Genomic DNA, 24,481 nt, shown 5'->3' with positions numbered 1-24,481 from the left:
CATGGGTGCAGTGAGTCACATAATTAAGTTTTAAGTGAAAATAGACGATTATTTGAGTGGTTTTATGAAAGAGCATCATTTTTTCCTCCAGCTGATAGTCTGGGGACCTCAAGGATTTATAAAGATGTTTCCATCTAATGTTAGTAATTGTTTTTAATATCTTTGGCTTTTTATATCAATTATAAATCAGATAACTAATGTTCCCTTAAAATGGAGCAATATGAAAGCCTCTGGGTTGAACTAAGCAGATACTTGCAAATGTCAGCTCTGACAAGTGGCCTCATGACTCAGCTACTGAGTCATGGGATCACTCAGCTGAACAGCCTTTGTTGACATAAGGGTTGGGCTCATTGCTCAGTGGAGAAGCTACTGTTTATCATACATAAATTAATTTGTCTCAATATATTTTAATAAAAGGAAAGAAGCTACATTATCCATGATATAGAGCTTGCACACAGCACATTGTTGTCTTCAGATTGACTTGTGTCCCCATCAGTTTCCAAGTAGCATATACAGCTGTTTCTGCAGTTCCCAGAGCAACGGAGAACAGAAGAGAAATTACACTGATGACCTGCCACGTGACTCTCTTCCAGGGGAGCTATGAGCAGACATCGACTCATCCGAGACTGGGAACCAACAACAGATGAAAATAAGGATTCTGCCAAGTCCAACTTGGCAACCCAAGTGGGTTTTCTCAGTGTTACCAGGGCACCGGTGAGATGTTCCGAACCTTTGTGGGGTGGGTGTCAGAACTGCTGTGGACAAAAGTCTCAGTCCCCTCCTATTCATTTTCCCTTTGCTGGGGCCACCGCCATTGCATGTTGGCTTTTTAGAAAGCAAGACAAAGTCTCCTCTGCTTCAGACCCACGCTAGACAGAGGGCTTAGCATAGTATGTCAAAACCTCATCTGCACTTGGACCTGCCTTTTGTAGTGACTTTCCCAATTTGCAGACACAATGATAAGGTGAGACTTGGTAACCTTAGAAAGGAATGACTAGTTTATCCATGATAAATTACTGAAGAGCATGTACACAACACATTACAGGACAGAATGTGGTGGTCCGGACTACACACACACACACACACACACACACACACACACACACACACACGCACACGCACACGCACACGCACACGCACACGCGCGCACGCGCGCACGCACGCACACACGCACACATGCACTTTGAAGAAATTCTTACTGTGTAGCCTAGGCTGGTCTTGAACTCATGATCCTTCTGTCTTACTCTATTGTGCCCAGCCTTGTGGCACTCCCTCCATTTGGTTGTGGACAGAGATGTGATTTTCTTCTAATTAGTAGAATGTGAAGGAGATACTGTAATGTTACTCCTACTTTTATATTATATGTCTCATTCTTATTAGCAGGCTAATCCGTGTCTCTTCCCATTGCTCTCTCAGCTTACTGGCTGCTATAGTTTGGATCTTGATGGTCTTTCAAAGGCACATGTAAAGGCTTTATCGCTAGAGTGGCTCTATGGTAAATGGTGGAACCTTGAAGAAATAGGGCCTCATAGGAGGTTTTTAGGTCATTGATGCATACTATTGAAGGGAATTATGATGCCCAGGCCCCACCCCCACTTCCTTCTCTTTGCTCCTTGGCTCATGGTATGAGCGGGTTTGCTTCACCATGCCTCTTTGCCATGATTTGCCGTGACACCCAAAGGTATGGGACTCACCAGTCATGGACTACAGTCTCCCAATCATGAGACAGATAAGTCTTTCCATTCGGTAAGTTAGTTGCCTTGGGCCTTTGATACAGCAGTGGAAGGCTGACAATCCACTGACTTTTATAGAACTCTTATAGACCTCATAGCTACAGGGAAGAGAAAAATCACCAACAGCCTCGACAGCAGGAAAGCAGGTTCTGCCCTAACTCAGTTCCCAATGAGGTCACAGCAACTGGTAACAAGTGGGAAGCTCACGCTCTCGGGTTCTGAAACCTTTCGATGATGGCATTGTTGGGGAGCTTGGTAGGCTGTGGTCGGGGGAATCACTGAAGAATTGCTTCCTACTTCTTGTCTTCATTTGTATATTTGCTCTCTGCAGCCGCTGGAGCAAAACCCAACGTTACTACTACACTTCCTTCTAGTCTCTCCCTCACCAGCTCCCGGTTGGACATACTGACTACACGTCACCCATTCCAGTTCTGTGTGTGTTCTGTTCTGAAACATTTGCTGTCTCTGCACTTGTAACCAAACACCATCTCTAAAGGTGAAGGTTATATGCCCAGTTTTTCAGGGATGACCTTATCACTGCTCTTGGTGCCCCAAGCGTTTAGAATGCTTGTGCTTCTTGTAATTTTCTGCCTCACAATCTATTTGCCTAACACTACTTTTTGCTTAGCTGTTTGAGTACATAGATAACCCACATGAGTCTTTTATGGCTCACTGTGTCTTGTGTTTATTCAACTTTCATAAGTATCTTTGAATTGCAATTACACTGTTGTGCTTTAAAGTCTTTTTATCAGCACCTATAAAATTAATCACGTCCATTGATGAGAAATTTTCTGTCAAAAAAAAAAAAAACAACTTACCTTTTTGTAAGAATGTATTGTTTCTCAGGCTCTAAGAGCATGAACCTTAAGAGGGAAAGGCCCAGCCTTGAAATCTGATGTCTGTGTAGGCTGGTTGCCTTTCCTCAGTTCTGTCTTCTATTAAATAATGTAATTATAGCAATCATTCTATTAAGTTGTTTTAAGGGAGGAAAGCACACATGTGATTGACTTTTAGAACGCTGCACTGTACCAGTGAGTTCTAAACGTGGTGTGTGCCCAGCTACTGTGACGGCAGGGCAGGGTGAGCAGGAGCAGAGGAACCCACTGCAAAGGAACACCTTACATGATGCCAGCGATCCTTCCATCCTTCTAGAAATGTCCATAACCGGGGAAGATTCTGCCCACCCCCTCTGACTGAGGTGCTGTTGGCATGGGATGACTAGAGACAGCAATTCTGCTGAGTATCTCATGAGGAACAGAGCAGCCAAACACAAAGGGGAATGATCCAAACTCAGATGCTAAGGGCCCATAGGTCAAGAAAACCTGTTCCAGAAGCTTCTATAACTGAATGAGAAAAGACCTTTCATTACTGTGACTAACCCTTGACCATACGTAATCTCAGTGGTATTTCTAGTCCAACTTCCATTCGTAAAGCAAATGCTAATTCTTGCTTACTCCATTTAGAAGGCTTAGTCTATGTGTTAATTATTGCATGCAGTGTTCTAAAGTACTATGCAAATGCCACTTACTGTTGGTCACCATTCTGAAAATCTTAGCTGTGTCGCAGTGCACAGGTTCCAGTGTTCTCTCTCCCAATGCAGCCTTAGAGACCCAGGCCATGCTGAATTATGTCTGCTAAGCTGGGACACTTACATTGAGGGAGGCAAGCTTTAGGGTCTAAGATAATATTAGGCCCCAGGGCATGAATGTATGTAGATCAGGTCATTGAGGCCAACAAAACCATAGGTTTGCTTGTGGTGTTCCTGTATTGGAGCAGGCTTCTTGCAGCGATGCAATGATGCAATACCCAGTGTATGGGAAGCTAGAGTCAGTATCTGATGCAAATCCAATCACTCAAGAATGAGACAAGAAGCGCCTGGAAGCACAGTTGTCTCTCCTACAGCGCCTCTTTCTGGCTTACAGGTCAGTCACATTGTGTTTTGGACTGTTTTGATTAAGAACACAAAAATGATTTATAAAAACTCAAAATCGAACTCCAAGTTCCTGGGGGTAGTGGGCTGCTTTCTTCTTTGATACTGTATGCAAACCATCTACTATAGATTTGATTTTCTATTCTGATGCTGTGAACTGAAGTTCTCAGAAAAAAAAATACATAAATGAAACAAGCCACACCAATTTTTAAGTATTCCACAGGGTTGATTGGCTGCTTCAAGCCACTCGATTATAGGAAGGTTGGAATGTTGCAGGTACAGATCCAAAGTATCTGGGAATACATTTAGCCCCTGATACTTGTCCATTGCCCACTCCTGAGTCTTGGGCTTGCCCACCCTGGACTACTGGGTAAATCCTTTTGGAATATACAGATCCTTAGCTGCCACCTACCCAAAGGCTAAGAATAAAAACAGGTGACAATTGAGCCATGTGACATACACATGTCCACTTTGTTTAACCTTTACTCCTATGTTTCTACCAGTTCATGTAAAACGTATTTTGATGTATAATTCTCTGTTCTGTTACTAGAAAAACTTCATGAAACTGTTTCCACAACGGAGTATGAAATTTGCAGTAACCCATGGCCACTCATATTTGGTTCCACAATCAACTCTCTTGTTCTGTGAGGGAGAGCTGTGTTTGTAAACAACTGTATCTTTTCAACTCTCAAGAGAGCATTTGCCTTGATCGTTTCATGTCATTTTCCTGTTAGGGCACAGCTGTACCCTCTGGATTCACATGTCAGTTACATGGTGTTCTCTTGAAATGCCCACAGTTCTCTGCCCAAGCTCTCTGACTCAGTGCCAGTCTGGATGGAGAGTTTGTCAGTAACTGCTGGGGTAAGTGTGGGTTGGGGATCCCTGTTGAGATACAATCACGGCCCTATGGTTTGGTTCATCAGACTGTGATGTACCACACTGTGAGATGAATCAGCTCCACATCCACACTGGTGACACTTATTTCTGTGTGCTTTATTTTGAGTGTTAAATTCAGGAACAGAATAGTTAGAGAGACCAGGTACACCAGAATCTGACCAGGAAGGTTTTCAAATCCTGAAGAACTCATTGGAGAAGGGTTCTCTCTCTCTTCCTCCCCCACCCTTTGGTTTTTTTGTTTTGTTTTGTTTAAACAAGGTTTCTCTATGTAGTTTTGGTGCCTGTCCTGGATCTCGCTCTGTAGACCCGGCTGGTCTTGAACTCATTGAGATCCGCCTGGCTCTGCCTCTGGAGTGCTAGGATTAAATGTGTGCGCCACTGCCGCCCAGCCATGTTCTCTCTCTTTAATGGAGAGATTCAGGTTGTTTGGCCAAGGTCTTGCTACAGATGCAACATATTGATTGTAAAACTTATTATTGTGTCTCCTGAATATGTTTACATTGATCTAAGTTTGTTACACTAGACTGAGTTCCTGGATGGATGGAGTTGGATCTTTGTATCTCTCCAAGCACAACAAGCAGCATGATACCAGACAAGACTGAGAAGCCTAAATAAAATTATCTTTTATAAAATACAGGAAATAGGCATCAACCATTTCTTGGAAACATTTTATGAAAGAGTATAAATACCTATTATAGAAGGAAGAAAAATGAGGGTGACAATTATATGCAAATTATAAAAACTGCATATCAGCTGTGAAAATGTTATAGAGTAGAAAAGTAGTAGGAAAATTAGTCCCCAAAGCAGAGTAGTTCACACAACCAGACAGAAGGGCCAAGGTCCTCCATCAAATTACTGTGGGGAAGACAGGTCATTTATACACTTGGGGACAATGACACAATCATCTGAAAAATAGTGAATCTGAAACTCTCTTTTATAGCACAAAGGAAAATATATTTCTAATATACTTAAAAGTAAAAACAAAGTGCTCAAAACCATGCAAGCAATATGCACTTAGTGGTGATTCTTTTACACCTCAATAGAATAAAACCAGAACAGAGGAGTAAAGACTGCTGAATTTAAGGCACAAAATTGACAATAAGAAAAATGTTTACAATAAAATATCAGAAGTAAGCCGGGCGGTGGTGGCACACGCCTTTAATCCCAGCACTCGGGAGGCAGAGCCAGGCAAATCTCTGTGAGTTCGAGGCCAGCCTGGGCTACCAAGTGAGTTCCAGGAAAGGCGCAGAGCTACACAGAGAAACCCTGTCTCGAAAAACCAAAAAAAAAAAAAAAATCAGAAGTGATTTTTTAAGTGGAGAACACCTGTAACAAGAGCATTCAACTACATAATAGTAATTATTATTACATATATATATATATATATATATATATATATATATATATATATATATATGTAGCTGAAAGTTTTCCTGTGCCCACCCAGGTCCCATGTCCTTGTGGTCCCACAGCCGCTCAGACCCAAATGAACACACAGAGGCTTATATTAATTACAAACTATATGGCCTATTGGCTGAGGCTTCTCACTAGCTGGATCTTACATCTTAAATTAACCCATTTCTATAAATCTATACTTTGCCATATGGATCGTGGCTTACCGGTATCTTTACATATTGCTTCTCATGGCAGCATCCTGTCTGTTCTGCCTTTCAACTTCCTCCTCTCTAGTTAGAATGTCCCACCTAACCCTATTCTGCCTCACCATTGGCCAAACAGCTTTATTTATCAATCAATCAGAGCAACATTTTTTTCACAGCATACAAAAAGACATCCCCCCATCATATATATACATGGTAAGTCAGAGGAAAGAAAATCCTATGGGAGACAGACAAAGGAGAAATAAAAAGGTACCAACTGCATCCACAGCAAAACAAATTGTATCAACAGAAAATCACCTCTTGGCTTTGTGACCTCAATATGCCGATTGACATCATATGTGTATTGATTCTGTATGCATGGCCCATTGCAACCTATATTGTATTTAAATATACTTCCATTTCATAAGTTGTTTCATTTATAGGAAGCTCTCTCAAATATAACTGCCCATGTTAAAAAACAAGATGAAACAGACACATCATTTTCACCCTTTTCTCTCCCTTTCCAACTCTTCCCATGGTGGCCCCAGACTCCCTCTCAAATTCATGACCTCTTCTTTCTTTATTACTGTTATATATGTGCACACACACACACACACACACACACACACACACACACCATGATGAGTCCATGTATAGTTGCCCATATGTGTTTAAGTTAGTTTAATGCTAACTGCTTGGGATTGGATAACTTATTAGGGGACTTATCCCTGGAGAACACTGGATCTCCCTCTCTTAGATCTTAGAATGATCGCTTGTAGCTCTTCATCTGTGTGTGAGGACTTGGTGCAATTTGTCCATCTATACCAACTAGTGTCATTATGAAGGTGTTTTTGCAACCATATTGTTGAGATCTCACGGGTGCTTCCTCCCTATCATGTTTACAAGACCCTGTCTGACAGCGATACATGGTTCTCTGGCTCTCACAGCTTTTCTGCCTCATCTTGTATGATTTTTGTGAGCCTTGGGTGGAGGAATTGTGTGGTAGACGTGTCATCCGAGGCTGCTTATCTTCCTGTCACTCACTCTTTGCAGTTTGACCATTTGTGAATCTTTGTGATAGTCCCCATCTGTTACAAAAAGAAATGTCTTTGACAAGGAATGAAAGCTACACTTAGCTGTGGGTGGAAGATAAGTATTTAGGAGATAGTTAGGAGTTATAATAACGCATGTGAATGGATATACTAGATTCTCCTATAGAGCCTATGACCTTTGCAGCAACTGGTAATTGACTAGGTTTACAGTACCAAGCACAAACTACCTCATATTGTACTGGCTATAAATCTAATTAGAAGGTGCTATGTAAGATTCTAAGAGAAGTAAGCCATCAATAGCCCTGGTGACGGTATGAACCACCATAATCAGCTTTGCAAAATATGGTGTAATAGTGGCTCTCAGGAGTAACCTTCTGATACTACGAAAGCTTGTCCTCAGGGAGGAGGCCTCCAGGTCAGTTATGTTCCAGTTTTCCAGGCCTCTGTACAAAGTGTATTGTCGTCAGCAGAGGGTCTTAAGTTCTTGGAAGCAACTAAGGACCACAGTAATAGTCTGTATTGTCTTGGGAGTCTCTCGGACAACCCTGGTCAACACGTTGAAGTGAGCACTGGGATGTTCGTTAGACAGTCTATGGCTCTTGGGGGAGGTATTGCACCCTGTGCTGGAACTCTAGAGTTCAAGTCCCTACCCTCCATTTCCCTGTCATTACTGCAGGACACGTCTGTTCCTCTCTCTGGGGGATCCTTCTCTTCCCTACAATCTCTATTTTCCTTGCTTTGTCATGACTTCAGGATGTATATTCATCTCAGAAGCCTTGGAGTTGGGATCCACAAACAAGGGAGGACAGGAAGCATCTGAAGTTCTAGACCTGGAAACCTCACTCAGTACATTTCCCCAGAGTCCCTGAAGCTCTCGAACATATGTTGTGTGACCTAATGTTGTCACACAGGAAATGTTATGCCTTCTAGATAGGCGACTGTGGTGACTGTCTGCCTGGTATAAAAATTTTACATTTATATTATTTTATTATTGATAAACTATATCAAATTTGGTTATTCAGTATAGTGCAACCTGTAAAACTAACTAACTAGATGAAAATAACACAAAAAGCTAATTTATTCATAGTGAAATTCTGTTGGAATGGAAGGATGTCTTCAAGCTGAAACAGCCTAGGTTGGGATGCCCCAACTATATTCTGGGTACATGTGTATAAAGACTCACATGGCTTGGAAGTCCTGTTTCCAGTGTCTCATGTGTCTTGGTATTTGTGTTTCCAGTGTCTCACGTGGCCTGGCATTGGTGTTTCCAGTGTCTCATGTGGCCTGGCATTGGTGTTTCTAGTGACTTATGTGTCTTGGTGTTTGTGTTTTCAGTGGCTCACGTGGCCTGGCATTTCCAGCGGCTCACAATGCCAGGCATTTGTTTGGCGTGGCTTTGTTCTTAAGATCATGTTATAAATAACCTCATCAGTAGTGTAGCGACAGAGCCGATGCTTTCTCCCCTTTGTGTTGTAGGGACACCGGACACAACTGGATATCTCACTATCCACCTCCCGTTGTCAGTATAAATTAAAAGGTAAGTTCTGAAGCCGGGTGGTGGTGGTGCACGCCTTTAATCCCAGCACTCTGGAGGCAGAGCCAGCTGGATCTCTGTGAGTTCGAGGCCAGCCTGGTCTAAAGAGTGATATCCAGGACAGGCACCAAAACTACACAGAGAAACCCTGTCTCGGAAAAAAAAAAAAAAAAAAAAGAATAAAAGGTAAGTTCTGCTATATCTAACATGGGTGCTGGTCTGCGCAGAAAATGAGATGGGTGGGGTCTTACAGAACACTGGTCTGTCCTCAGTGTTCTGTTTCTCTGACCTACTGTCACCAGGACACATAGGTACATAGACTGCCTTACTCTACAGGGCGCCCCAAGACAGATGTTACCCATGGTGTCCTTGTCTCTTTTTATGTGAATTTATTCATTAAAGGGGTCTCTTCAGTGTGGGAAACCCTGATGTGAATCAGTTTAAGTTCTTTTCAACAGAGAAATTTAGTGGTATGGTCCTTATTGTATTGTCCATCAGAAGGAATCAGCAAAATGCCTTTTCAGACAATGTATTCACAAATGCTTGCTTTGGTCCTGACAGCTGCCAGACTCAAGATTTACAGGACAACGTTTTTCAGCCTTACCTGACTTTGTTAATCAGTGTAAATGAGATCACAGCGTGGGCAATTGCTAGTATCAGTTACCAGCAAATGCCTGATGGGAGAGGTGGAGATGACATGTAGATTTTATTCAAATTCGCCTCCCTAAACACTGTGAGAATGGGAAGTTCCATTTTCCCTAGTTAGCACCACTCTTAGAGAGGAAATTCTCTATAAATGGAAAGAAGCATATGCTGAGATGTTTACCACAGTGATTTCTGTGATAGTGAAAAACCAGGAAGCTTCCCAATGTCGTAAAATAGAGCACATCTTAGGATGCAGGATACCCACCCCTGAGACCTGTGAGGAGTGTAGATATAGGATGATCCAAAATAGCTACCCCACTCCTTCTGAACCTCCTCCTCAAGGCTCAGGGTGTGCTCCAGTCTCTCAGTGTGAGGTGTCTCTTCCATTCGCAAGGCTCCTCCGCTTGCTTAGTGCTCTCATTTATAAAAGAGAAAAAGCAGGCATGTATGCTTTAATACTCAATCCCCTGCCTGTGTTGATGGAGACAGACTGGGAGTGCCTCCACCAGGGGAGTGTCCATTCCTGGTCCCCCTTGCTCCACACATCCCACTCATTCTCTTTTCTGAGCTCTTCCTGTGTCCGGGACCTGAATCATACAGGTTTGATACTTAATGTTGCCCTGTTTTAACTAGACAATCTCAAAGGTTCTTTTAGGCAATCTTAGCCTCTGGTTTACATTTTTATGATCCTCCTCCTCAGCTATGATTTACACTGGCTTTATATAAATTCTTGTTGTTGAACCTATCAGATCTCACTGCAGTTTCTGTTGTAGTATTTCAATAAGAACAGAAACAGCGATGACGAGTTTGTAAGACTACATGTTCCTTGGGATTGCGGATGACCAGGTTCTAGAACCTGCCACTTTAAATGTGTGTTTAAATAAAAAGATACTTTGTGATAGGGAAATGATGTCTAGTGTAACTTCAGTGCACAAAATGTCTTGGGTAAGGAAGAAATGACATTACCTCTAGAAGGTATTCCCAGGCAGAATTATGCAGAGTGTAGATGGCTCATCATGAGCTCGGCACGGGCCTGGGCTGATCAGTAGCAGGGAGCGCAGCAGCTATATAGGACTCTGGAGCCAGTACAGAGTGACTTGGGCTGTTAGGAGCTCTGAGCTGACCTCCAGTTCTAGATGGCATTGTGATAATGTAGACTCTTCCTGAGCTTGTGGTAAGGACTGCAGAAGTTAGTACCGGACAAGCATTTTCTTTCAAGACAGCACCCTGACAACTATCACCTCCCACAACTAATTAAGGTTTGCATTCACATTTCTGTTTGTTTTTTGTCCTGGGGATTAAACCCAGAGTCTCATGTTAGCTAGGCAGTCATTGCTCTCCCACTGAGCAGACCCCCAGGCTATACATTTTACCAGAACAGACTGAGGTTTGGGACTTGGGAAGGTAAAAATTGCTGTATGGAAAGGGCGGAAATGAATGTTCTGGTGGAGAAACTTGATAAACAGATGTATTCAGATGACCAAGGTCAAAAATGAGCAGTGGAAAGCCACATTGACAGAAGGGAGCCTAGGCATGATGGGATGGGTTTGGACTGCCACAATACCCTTGTCTCTTCCCACAATGGTCTGAGTCTAACTGAGACAAATCCCAATGGAAAGATATTCTGAATTTGATCCAAAATATGACCCCGGAGTAAATAACCCTGGTTAATTAATTGTGATGGTAAATAGCCTTTTTACCATCACTGTGGTGGTTTGAATGAGAATGGCCCCCACAGGCTCCCACTGTGAGCACCTTGGCTCCAGTTGGTGGAGCTGTTCCGGAAGGATCACCTGTATCACTGGGTGTTGTCTCTGAGGTTTGAAAAGTCTGGTGCCACTTCCCAGTGTGGTTCAAATGTGAGCTCTCTCTCTGTTCTGGGTGCCAAGTCTTCCCTCTACCTTCAACTCCACCAGCATGGAGTCTGACATTCCGGAACTACCAGCCTGATTAAACTCTTCCTTTATGAGTGGCCTTGGTCATGGTTTTTAGTCACAGCAATAGAAAAGTGACTGAGACAACCATCACGTGACTGTAAGATACTAAAGCTACAGGACACTAGCTGTCATTGATGAAAACTGCCTGTTTTCTGTAAATCTAAATGATCCTAAGACTGTAAAGATCTTCTTTCCAAAGTGTGCCCCGACAAACATAGCTGGTGTGCAGTGCCTTAGGGACTTCAGCACATGGGAGTCCTAGGATTATGCCATAGTGAGCAGACTGAACAGCAGAACTTACTTTCTTACAGCTTAGGAGGGCAGAGGTCCAAGATCTGGGCATTAGCAGGTTTGGATTCATCAGAAGACTTGTTGGCTTGCAGAGTCTGCTAGCCCACTGTGATCTCACGTGGTCATGTGGCCTTTGCTCTGTGTAAACCTCAGTGGCATGGCTTTGCCTGTCTCTGTTTCTTCTTGTAACACTTGTCAGGTTTGGTTAGGATCTTCCCTAATAACCTTGTCCTCTCTTTCAAACACCGTCACCTAGTGCTGGGGTTGGGGCTGCAGATGCATCTTAGGGAGGTATAGTTCAGTCTGTAACAGATGTTTGTAGCTGGAGATCTTCTCTCCAGCTCCCGCCAAGTGCCAGCAGTCCTGCTGCCCACTTATAAAATAAACACACAGACACTTAAATTATTTAAACTGGTTGGCCTAATGGCTCAGACTTCTTGCTATCTAGTTCTTCTATCTTAAATTAACCCATTTCTATTAATCTATATCTTGCCACATGGCTTGTGGTTTACCGGTGCTTTACATCCTGCTCCTCATCGCCGCGGCTGGCACTGTCTCCCCAACTCTGCCTTTCTGTTCCCCCCAATTCTCCTCTCTGCTAGTCCCGCCTATACTTCCTGCCTGGCTACTGGCCAATCAGTGTTTTATTTATCAATCAATCATCCACAGCAGATGTTGTGACATTTTGCATAAGAAACGTCTCCACATCTTGTGTGTCTGAAGACCTGGCTCCAGTTGGTGCTGCTGTTTGGGGAGGTTGTAGAAACTTTGGGAAGGGCGGTCCTAGCTGGGCAAAAACAGGTGGAACATGAAGATGGCATATGTGTTGGGAGTACATGAAACCAGAGATGGACACTCACAGGCAAAGGAGGGTCAAAGGTGCTCCAGACATGGCTTCCTGATCCCCCAAGACACAAGGAGCTGTGAGCTTAGGCTTTGCTACCATGGCAGAGCCATCCCACCACCTCATCAGGATGGACTCCATCCTCTGAAGCCTGAGGCAAATAAACCTCCCAGTAAGTCGCTTCTGCCAGGCATTTGTCACAGTAATTAGAAAAGTAACAAATGCAGGCACTGGGCAAACTTTGTGCAGGAAATCACATTCATTCAAGCCTCATCTTAGTTGTGAGTCAGTCACATACTTTACAAAGAGTGAATGGTGGCTTTACTCTGTGGAACCCAGCAGTGCTGCAAGTATCATGCATACCGCCCTGGGCCCCACTGGCCTTTGCACATCCTCCAAGGCACTGGCACGTCTGCCCATTGGTGGCTTCCAGCTCTACACCTCAGATGCTGCCCCATTTCCTTCTACGCACAGGCATTCTTTCCGCCCTTGTCTCTCAGCTTGTTCCTCATTTGTAACCCACGTGTTCCCCATTGATGAGTTCTTGATGGTGTAAACCTCTGTGTCTCCCCTTATCCTTGGTCTCTGGCCAATCCAGATTTTTCATCATCTGATTCTGGAGTCGGCCAGAGATAGGAGGAGTGTCATTTGTTGATGCTGTAATACTTTGAAATTCTAGCTAAAACTTGAGAGGAAATATAAAAATGTAAAACAACCATAAAAGGTCAGAAAATAAGCAGGCAATAGCACTTCAAACTTGGAAATGTTTAAGCTGGGAGTCTTTAAAAAATATGTTGTATAGTTAAGTGCATGACATTGAGTAGGCGTTAACATTTCTCAAAACATCTGAAAGATTTTCAAAGAGGGAGGATGCCTTTAATTAAAGTGCTCAGTCTTTAAGTAAGTGGTAGATAAATTATGAAGAAGCTCTTCTGAAAATGTAGTAAGAGAGCTAAGGCAGAGTGCAAACATGTACATAGTGAGTGCCATGTGTGTCTACACACGCATGCATGCACATGCAAATGCCCTGTCTGTGTGTACATGCATAGATACACATGTATGCACATGCATGCATGCACATGCAAATGCCATGTCTGTGTGTACATGTACAGATACACATGTATGCACTTTTGTATAATGGGGTTTGCTTTTGAAACATTAAATATACCGAAGACTGAAAAAACAACTCTAAGTATTTTGCACAGGGATAGCAGAGTAAGTTAAATGATTTTGAACCATAGGGTATTCTAGGGAGACTAGCACACAAATTCTTATTCTTCATTCAATAACGAAGTTGACAGTTACTGACACTGTAAACATTTTGCAACAGTGAAAATGGAAACACATTGGAAAACCTAAATTTGTCCCATATGAGTATGATAGCCAAAGAGGATGAGGGAGATATTTAGACTAACACAATGTAAAAATACTGACTGATTAATTGAGTGTGTGGTATATGTGTAGGTATGTGTGCCTGTGTGCATATGAATGGAGGCACTGTCTATCCCTCTCAGCCTTATTCTTTTGAGGCAGGATCTCTCCCTGAACCTACAGCTTGCTTTTTTCAGCTAGGCACTCAGGCAGCAATGTCCCTTTGTCATTCCGTCTCAATAGTGCTGGGGTTACAGGCCAGTGAGAAACACCTTGAATGCTGGGATTAGAACTCAGGTCCTCATGGCTGTGCAGCAAGCTCTCTTAACCACTGAGCCATCTCCCCAGCCCCACTGTTCATTGTATAAAGGAAGTAAATTGGTGTGCACATCAGTCCTTCTGACCTGTCTTGTGCATAAAGATACACGCTATACCACAGTGTGGATGTTGCTCTTTGACTCTGGTTAACCATGGGAAGATAGACAAGTGGCTGCACATTCCCTCACGGGGTCTCCCTCTCTCTTTCTTGGTCCTCAGCAACCTGTGGTGCCTTTACTGTAAGAATATGGTGGGAGTGCCACTAGACAGTTCCATATACCTACCCTATGAAAAGATCAGCAGCTTCCATTTGGGTCTTGGAATCTAAACCATTGTGTAAGAAATCTAGTAGCCTGGTACAGAGTGGCTAGGGTGGCCCTGACCTTGTGGAATAGAAGAGAAACCCAGGTGACAGGGTCTTCAACCTACTGCTCCTTTTGTGAGCACAGGAAGTCACGGGTGTGGGGGACCACTGGTTGCCCTCAGTCAACAACTTCCTGAATTCCTAGCCCATGAAATTGTGAAATAGAATTAAATTATTGTTACTAAAAGCCACTGAGTTTGGGACCACTTATTATGCAAGAAGAGATCATCAAAAACTGTTTTTTTTTGTTGTTGTTGTTTTGTTTTTTTATTGAATAGTAACTTGGTTGTACTCTTAAGATTTAACCAGTGGCCACCTGACCCTAGTAACTTGAAAGCACAGGTTACCCTCATCCTTAATGTTCTGGAGTGAACAAACATCCTGTCTTCATCACTGTCATCATGGTCTGTGGCTGGTGTCACCATCCTAGGAGCTGGGTGGAAAGCAGGATGCATGCAACTGCTGTACTGTAAACAGGTCCCGGTGGGTTACCAGAACAGGAGGGTGTGAGGGACACAGTAGGAGCAGGTTTTATACAGTAAGTGGGGGCAGGCAGTCTTCACATTATTGCTGTCTTTTTTTTTTTTTTTTTTCCCTGCACTGTTCGGCCTGTGGTTAAGTCTACAGGGGGCCTTGTCAGCCTGTAGCCCCCTCTTCCTTGTTCAAGATGAGTAAACTTCACCGGAGTAACTTCAGTTGTTGCTACAGGCAGACTGTTTGGAACCACAAATATGCCACAAGAGGAAAGTATGCTTCCAAGCTTGGACACGTGTCATGCACATACTGAAATCACAGGCTAATTAGACAAGGAAAATCTATAAATCAGTTTTTACCAGTCCTTTGGAGACATACCTTTTAAAATTGGGGTAAACAGAATACAGATTCGATGTAAACACTGCTCATGGCATCATTAAGCCAGTTTTGTTTTAGTGCTGAATAATGACATCGGGAAGAGCGAAATGGAATTTATCAGCACCAAAGAGAGAACTCCTCAGGCAGGCAAGCCAGTAAGCTGCTTCCCCGAGTGCCCAGTCTGCAGGGGTGACGCTCCTCACAGCTGCTTCCCCCTTGTGGTGAAGGATTAATGTCCTCCTTGTGTCTGTGCTGGGTTCACTTTTATTTTACATTGTGTTTCAGTAATTCAGCGATGGAGATGAAGCGGACGGACCCCAGTGCAGTCTCTGGTGGGGGCAGTTTACTCTGGGCAGGCAGGCTTCCGCAAAAACTGAGAAGGGACCCGGCATCAAACCACTCACTGTGAGAAGAGGCTGCATGGAGGAGAATAGTGCAGACCATCTCAGTAGCACCAGTAACAGATGCGAACTCCTACCCCACCGCCCTGATGAGAACAGTGTTTTCCCTGCTACCTCCGGGTTCTAGACAACAGGTTGACTGTCTTCCCATGATTCATTTTGGGGATTTTGATAATGAGGCCTCAAGTGATTGAAGCCTCGGCACACGGCCTACACTGTCTTCGATTCATTGCCTCTTTTCCTCAGGCATCACATTCCCTTACAGCCTTGTTCATAGTTGAATGTTGAAGTTAGCCCTTCTCTGGTCTTCAGTGGAAACACATCTAACAACTGCTGAGAACCACTGTGTGGAGATCCCAAGCTCTCCTATGATGTTAACTTTGGAATAGGTGCCCCACTGTAGCGCGAATTCTAATTGGTCTTAATCATTAAAACCCGGAGTCAGATACCAGGGTGAAAACCGAAAGATCAGAGGAGCAGAGCAGCCAGCCACTAGAAAGACTCTTAGCTCCAGCAATCCTCACACTGAAAAGGCAGAGGTCCTGTCTCCACCCTGCCTTATCACTGCTCTCCGCCCAGCCATATCACTTCCTGTTTCCTCCGCCCAAGTACTGGGATCAAAGGTGTGTGCCATCACTGCCTGGCTTCTAGTGGCTAGCTCCGCTCTCTGATCTCCAATCAAACTTTTATTTATTCGAGGACAAACAAAATGTCACCAACACACCACTATGTCTCAGAGAGAAGATCTAAGTTTGGAAAAACTTGGGGATGTTAAGATGCACACACAGATCTCCCCAGCTCCGTGGTCCATGGTCTCACTCAGTCAATTAGGTGAGCTCACAGCAGGGAGGGAGGGAGTGGAGGCATGGGAGGAGTTGCTGGGAGTGTGACCTCAGTGCAAGAGGCAGAACAGACAGCTTGTTCTTGGCCTCTGCTCCATCCTGGATTTACCTAAGATTTGCTGCAAAGAGATAAGAGCCCCGTGTATGGTGGAACTTCTGCTAACATGGTTCTCTTTATTTCTCTTTGTACAGAGTAGGAATCACAACATGTGACCTCTTTGCCTGCTTCCCAACACACCACAAGGCCTTACCCCAGAAGCCATTATTTTACAACCAAAGAGAAACAGGGTCTGCTCTCCTGAGCAAGCTCCACCCTGCTCCTTCTTGTGTGCTGGGACAGCCATGCTGACTGACATCACCTGGGGTCTCAATAAAATCAAGAGTCCAGACAAGGCTAACAGTGATGAGTAAACCTGGCCTAGCTGGGATGAGTCAGACCACAGAGACCTAGGATTTCAAACTTTCTCCTGAGAAATACTTAAATGTCACCTCTGTGAGAACTCTCATGTGGCTCTTCAGCCTTGCTAAACACCAATAAGTGTACTATTGGGCATAAGGAAAGCTGGGTTCCCATGGCAGGACAACGGCAGAGGAGATTGTGCCTTCCACAAGCCAAGGTATTTTGGAGAAGGCAACGTTTCTGCTGTGTCCCCACCAGGCTCTGCAGTCACAGTCACAGGAGACTGTAATTCTCAGGTCACTGCAAGGGAGATCACCACCTACTGGTGATAACATCACGTTCTCTGACACAGGGCTGTGCCCTTTCTGTGGCACACTGAGATGGGTGGAATCCCAGGGGCCCAGCAGCAGGGGTATGTGTCATGCCACCCTTATTTTAGAGGATTGCCACCATGGTGACATCTTAAGAAGAATGGAGTAATTAGATTACTTAGTTTAATAATGTCATCTGCTTATCCACAGAAATCCGTGTCATCAACCACTGTGTCCACTGAGCTACTGATGTCTATGTATAGGAAGGGAGCAGGGTCTGTGTAGGTGATGCCTGAGGTCGTGGGGCACGACAGTAAAGATACTGAGCTATAGAGGAACTCTTCATTGGCATCCCCGTCTCACCCTTGGCTCCTGACTATTGCTCACATACTGTATTGATTTTTTTTTTTTTTGTAGAATGTAAATCTGATCAGTTTCCTGTTCTAATCAAAACCTTGTACTAATTTTTACCTCAGATACAGAGCAAGATGGAAAACAAAAGGCAAATGCCTATTGGCCTCTCTGATCCTGTCAGAATTGCTGGGTCACTTTCCTAATCCTGGTCCTGGCTTCTTCCCAAGGCCCAGTACCCCAGCCCTGGAACTGACTCACAGACATGCCTGGGTCACTCCAACCAGAAGTCCTACAGATGAGCGAGATATTGGAGGCACAGGGCACAGGTCATGCCTCTGTGTGCAGCACCAGGACATGGCCTGTTTTAAGGTGGGAAATAGGAGGCTTCTTTCCAAAGTTTCCTTAATGAGAGCTGGAAAAGGTAGCATGTCAGAACTCCACAGTCATCAGCCAGCGGCCATATTTATCAGCTCTCCAAGGCCTCTGTCCTTCTTACGGATTTGCTTCATTCTGATTCTTCTCATCCAGCACCATAAGGACCCCACTAGCGTAGTTACTCAAATCCTGTATTTCAGAGCTCATATGTCTATTATTTTATGCTGTAAAAAATCCTTTTTGAAATGACCCAAACACTGTCATTATTACTAAGAAATTTAATATAATTTCTTAACATTATCAGATACGCAATATTCATACCTGGAAAAGCCATTTTACCGAGTCATGGAAGCTGACATTTTGCCTCACGTATATTAAGGTGTAGATGCTTAGTGAAATCCTAAAAGAGGTAAGAAAGAATTGTGGAGCTGGCAGTGTATGAGATAGTGTTCTCAGTGATGGTTCAGGGTATGATCCTGCAGAGAGAGGTTGAAATAGAAACAGACATTTTAGGGGTTAGAAAGAGGAGGAAAGTGCAGAAAAGAAACCAGCATATTTATATAAAATTGAATTTCAGAAAATATAATTTTTTTCCAGCTATGTGACAATTAGCATCATGGCTAGAACTTAACCACAATGAATCCTATTTTCCTTTGATTCATGCCTCTAATTTTCATAGAAGTTAATAGGACATTGCATTTCATTCTTACATTGTATTATTATAGTGGAATATATTCTGTATGTTGAACTATTTTTATATTGTTATTTTTTGGAATTGTCTCTACTGTTTCATGGACACACAAACATGATGGAGTCATGCTGTGGAAGAATCCTCTTACACACTGTAAAGATTTGTCATTCAAATTGGTTTAATAAAACACTGATTGGCCAGTAGCTAGGCAGGAAGTATAAGTGGGGCAGCAAAACTGAGAAGGCTGGGAAGAAGGGCAGAGTCAAGAGTTGCCAGCCAGACACAGAGGAAACATGATGAGAATGTCATATTGAGTAAAGATACCAAGCCAAATGGCTAAACATAGATTAGAATTGTGGGTTAAGTGTAAGAGCTAGTTAGCAATAAGCCTGAGCTACTAGCCAAACATTTATAATTAATGTAAGCCTCTGTGTATAATTTGGGAAGTGGCTGCTGGTTATTTGGGAGTTGCTAGAGGGACAGAAACTTCTGTCTACAGAGTCACACAGAAAGCATTTCTTGTCTACAAAATCCTTTTGCTTGCAGAAGGATGGATTCCACATCAGTTAGGAAATAAAATATCACTGTGTCACTATAATTGCTAAGGACATTGTAAGAAAAGATGCCACCAAAAAAGATCACAAACTCACTGGATCCCTGAGAGACATGTCAGCAGCACCCTCCAACCACATATTAGGGCCTCATAGGACACAATCAGGTATTCTGCTTCTTCTGTCTTGGAAAGGTGATGCTGCTAATGTGTTGTAAGAAGTCAAAGCTGAATCCTGTTAACAAAGCCTTTATTATTAAAAAGCATCATTCATGATCAGACATTAAAGACAGGGAGGCCACGAGAGAACTCCATGCCAAGTGTCTAACACACACGTACTGTTGTGCCCATTTTTCAAACCCCCAGAGACCACCAAGGAGCCGGTTTCCAATGCAAGCATATAAGGGTCCTTTTATTGTCAGGTTCAACCTGGGCCACTACCAGGCAGATGGAGGGAAATGTGGTGGCAGCCAGGAGCCCAGGTTTAGAGAGTTTTTATAGGGAAAAACCGCAAGCCAGGAATTACATACTTTGACAATTTGGGATTGGGTAGAAGGGATATGGGGCAAGGTGATTTTTTTGAAACTATTGGTCTAGACTTTGGGCACAAAACCCCATTTGAAACCATTGGGTTAGACTTTTGGCAGGGAACCACAACCTGCAGGATTATCTGGACTGCTCAGCAGGATTATCTAGATATCTTCAAAGGCCATAAACCACAGACAGGATGTCTGTGGGAGCATACTGCTCTATATCCATTCCAGTTGTCATGGCACATTCCTGAGGTCCTTCTTGGAACTGAGTACAGCAGGTCCTTCTTGGAACTGAGTACAGCGGGTGGTCTAAGATGGTGGCCCTTCCCTAAGATGGAATCTGTATTGCCTTCGCAGTACTTCATTGCTTCGGATTTTAAAGTTGTTTTTCTTGCAGGGATTTGATCCTCTTTTTGTCTTTGAGGCAAGGAAAGCAGATGCACGAACTTTCATTCCATTTGGATCCTTAGCTTCTGCCTGAGTGCCGTGGCCCTCCTCGGGCCTCTGCTCCTGTGGCAGGAGGGGCCCAGGGCACCGAGAGGAAGGTCAGACAAGAGGAAGAGCACGTACCAGGAGCCACCACCACAACGTGGTGACTCAGCGGTTTTCAACCTGGAAGCAGCTCTGCCGAGGATACGATGAGACTGCACTTCTGAGAGCATTGATTCCAACTGTTAGCGAGCTGGAACGAAGAGACATTTGGCATTTTCTTAGACGTTTCCCCAAAATATGTCGTAAAAATAGAAAGCAAGTACAAGGACACAGTGTCTGACAAAAACAAATCGGGTTTATTGTGAGAAATCCTGCTTGGTATTTCTGTGCCTTCTTCCTGATGAATGCCGTCGTTCGGCTGATAACATTAGGTTCTGTTGTTGAGGGGCATTAAACACTCACCCACTTAGGGAGGCAAGGAGCTTCAGTGTTTCAGCCATGATGACTGCCGGATGTTGGGGTACTGTCTGTTCCAGACACACCGGGATCACTGGTCTGTCGGCACTTGTAAGTGATCTTACACTGAGCCCGATATTCAGTATTGAGCCTCACTCTGCTCACTTACAGCACCTCCCTGGAGGGTCACTGTCAGATCTTTAAGGTTTTGTGTATGTGTATCTTTGTCCATGTATATCTTATGCATCTGCTCTGTTGAAGGTGAGTTATTTATGAAAAAAAAAAACATTAAATTTAGCCATTATTTGGTTCTCTATGCCTCTGTGAGCTATGTTAGTCATTGCTAAGAGGTCCAGGCCCTGTCTGCCTGCTACTCCCTGATTCTCAGTCCGGTCTTCATGATGAGTGACTGTACCTGAGCACAGCATGACTCTAGATTTGGATGGGGCCAAATACAGGCAAATAGGCTTTTTTATACAGTAGACCCTGTGATCTAGGCTGTCACCTTTACTGTCCTGAAATAAACCAGTAGGGGAGGGTGAATTGTCAGTGGCTTGGTGTGTTTACAGCAAATTCCCAAGAGGAAGTTAGGGGTAATTCAGGCTGCCATTCTGAAAATGAACAGCACAATTTACTGCTTGATGATTTAGGTGAAGTTAAACTCAAGAGCTAGCAGACCTATTTTTGGCAAACCTGTGCCACCGTTTACACAGAAATTCTAGGCAGAGTTCTGGGCCTTCCTGAAGTACAAGAAAAGGTCTTTGTATGAGTACCAGCCATTATAAATCACCTTCTGTAGAAAAGGGAGTAGGTATGGTGTAGCCATTTTCTCCAAACTGAAGCATTCCCCCTTGGAGGGAAAGAGGGGAAGTCCCCAACACTCCTAAGAAAACTGCAAGACTCATGAGTGATCCCCTTCCTGAGGATGTGGAGCCTGGTGACACTGTCCACATGGTAGGCAAGAAATTGCAGATCTCAAGTCATCCCCCTCGGCAGGGGTGGACTTTGTGGACACAAGTCACTCACGATCCTGTAAGTAACCCCAAGAAGTTCACTGGCTGCCCATGCTCAGTTGGGGTGGGATTGTTTCCTTGGGATGTTTTGATGCCTTATCTGGGGTCAAGAGACATTTGTTCAGATCCCCTAAAGGAAAGCCGCACAATGAAGGGTTAGATTGCTTGTCTGTATCTCTTCCCCTCTATCCCCAGAAAACTGGACTCTTTCTCTCTTATTCTAATAGGAAGAATGTGCTATCAGGTCGTGTATCTATTCCCCTTTCTATTGGGAAAAATGCGAGTTTCTGTGACTGTTAGAATTTCAGTTTACTGGAGGTGAATGGAATCACAACTGAAGGCATTGTGGGTCCTTAGTCATCTCTTCCTGCTCAAGGCCCCTCTCACTCCGATAGTCCTGGGGTTCAGAAGAAACGTGCAGTAGCAATGGAAGAAGTCCTTAGCTTTTTCGAGCCAACTCCTTTACTTCAATTCAGTACTGGCTGTTTCTGGGGTGGCGCTGTTTAATTTCTTCCTCTCCATGAGCTCTGAAGCCCCATGACTATACTCTTGGTGTTTCACCTCTGCTTCCTCTTCTTCTAGGAAGTGAACTCAGGAATCAGAAAACCTGAACGTCTGGATGTGGATTCAGGTCGAGCCACATGTCTGGATTCTTCATGTTTGCATGCCTTCTCCTCACAACGATCATGGCTGAGGAGGTGGAGGCTCACAGGTTCTGGGTAAGAGTCTCAAGCTGACTGGGCATTCAAGCCTTGAATCTGACTCGTCAGCCATACTCCTCATAGGTGGGGGAATGCAGGGTGTTGAGTGGCTGAGCTCTGCTTCCGTTCTGTTGACCTGCAGTCTTGTAGAGCACTGAGAACAGAAAGGGTGAGGAGGCTCCACAGAAACTCCACAGGCTACAAGACTAGCAGTGTTTTGTGTCCTGAAGAAAGGGGTCCTACTGAGCACAGCAGTCTACACCATTGTTCGTAGCATACAAAGAAATGGATTTCATTGTGAAATTTTCATGCACATGTATGCCATTATATTTTTCATATTTATGTCTCATCCACAGCTCTTCTCTCCCCGCTGGCTGCCCCCCATCATCCCCTCTAATGATCCCATTTCTGTTTATATGAATATATATGTATATATATTCCATCCCTCCTCTTGTCCCTCCTCTCCCTCCAAACCTTTTCCTCCCTCTCATAGACCCATTTCCACTTTCATTTCCTACATATATTCATTTCCTTCATATTTCATTTCATTTCATATGAACATAAAATATATTCAAATTCAGGTTTCACTTACAAGAAAAAAAAACATGCAATATTTGTCTTTCTGAACCTGGCGAATTTGCTGGATTTAATGATCTCCCTCTCCATCCATTTTCTTGCATAAGTCTTAATTTCATTTTCTTTTTGTTGAAGAAAGTTCCATAGTGTCTGTGTAGGACAGTTTCCTTTTCCAAGTGTGTGTGGAGGGACGTCTGGGCTGGTTCCATATCTTGGCTATCATGAGTGGCACAGCAGAAACATGGATGGAGAGCAATGACTTCCTGAAATGAAGCCACACCCAGATCACTATTATTTCATGCACACATTGTGTATTTAGTTGCTTTTCTTGTTGCCGTGACAAAAGTACTGGCAAGAACAATGTAAACAAAGAAAGTTTACTTTGGTTCACAATTGAGCTACTGTCTGTCATGGTGGGACAGCTGCCATCTGGAGGCAGGGAGGGATGAATGCCGGTGCTGAGATTACCTGAGCCCAGGGAATGGTACCACAGGCACTAACAGTGCTTCTCCCGACCTCAGTCAACCTCCTGTAGACACTCCGTCACAGGCATGTGCAGAGTTTTGTTTCCTGGTGATGCTAGATCCTCTCAATTTGATGATACTGACAACCACGTGTTACACCTTTACCCCCATCCTCTGAGCATTCCAACTGGCCATGTTCAAAGCATTGATAAAGAGGAAGGTTGATCCTGTCATGACCTCTCACACACGAGGTTGCCCATGCCGGGAGAAGCACAGGTTCAGGAGTTGTCAGACGTCCAGCCCCTCAGTGCAGCAGTTTGTGGGTCACTTATGTTCTGTGTTCCCTGCTGTTAGATGGGGACATGCCTTATTGCCTCTGCTGTTAGATGGGGACATGCCTTATTGTTCTCTCGTGTTTTATTCCTACTGCCAACACACCGGCTTGCCACAGACTCATGGCCAGACTTCATAGGTTCTTATCAGTTCTGCAAGACACTGGAAAATTCACTATATCTCCATATTTTCCCCAACCTTGGTAGCAACACATCTGTCTACTCGCCTCACATCCTAAGATGAAGCTGAAACTTTTCTGTTTGGATTTAAGGCTTGACAGATAACCATGTTAAATTTGACTGATTAAATATCTCGTTATATACAGAAACAAATGTGATAGCATGTCTATAAATCTGAGAGGTTAGTCTATAAACCAGGTGTTGTTAAAGTAGCATTCTGCAAAGATTATATTGTACACAGAAACTCATGAGTAAGGCCACTTCTCGACTAGACCTGGGCTGGCTAGACTGTCCAGCAATATATAGAGCACAAGTCTTAAAGTTGTTCTGGAAGATTTCATCCTCAACCCCTCCCCCAGAATGGATAGATTTTGTGACTGCCAGGCAGTGCATGCCAGTGGTGACATGGGTCTCTTTGAAGAGACTCAAGATTTTCAATAATTCTTTTTACCTTAGAGAATATTTGCCTCCTGGAGTTTAGTATTGGAGAGTTTCTTGGTTATG

The sequence above is a fragment of the Peromyscus eremicus genome, chromosome 17 (assembly GCF_949786415.1).
Source record: "Peromyscus eremicus chromosome 17, PerEre_H2_v1, whole genome shotgun sequence".
Taxonomy (NCBI): Eukaryota; Metazoa; Chordata; class Mammalia; order Rodentia; family Cricetidae; genus Peromyscus; species Peromyscus eremicus.
The sequence above is the reverse complement of the archived record's forward strand: the minus strand, read 5'-3'. Positions refer to the sequence as shown.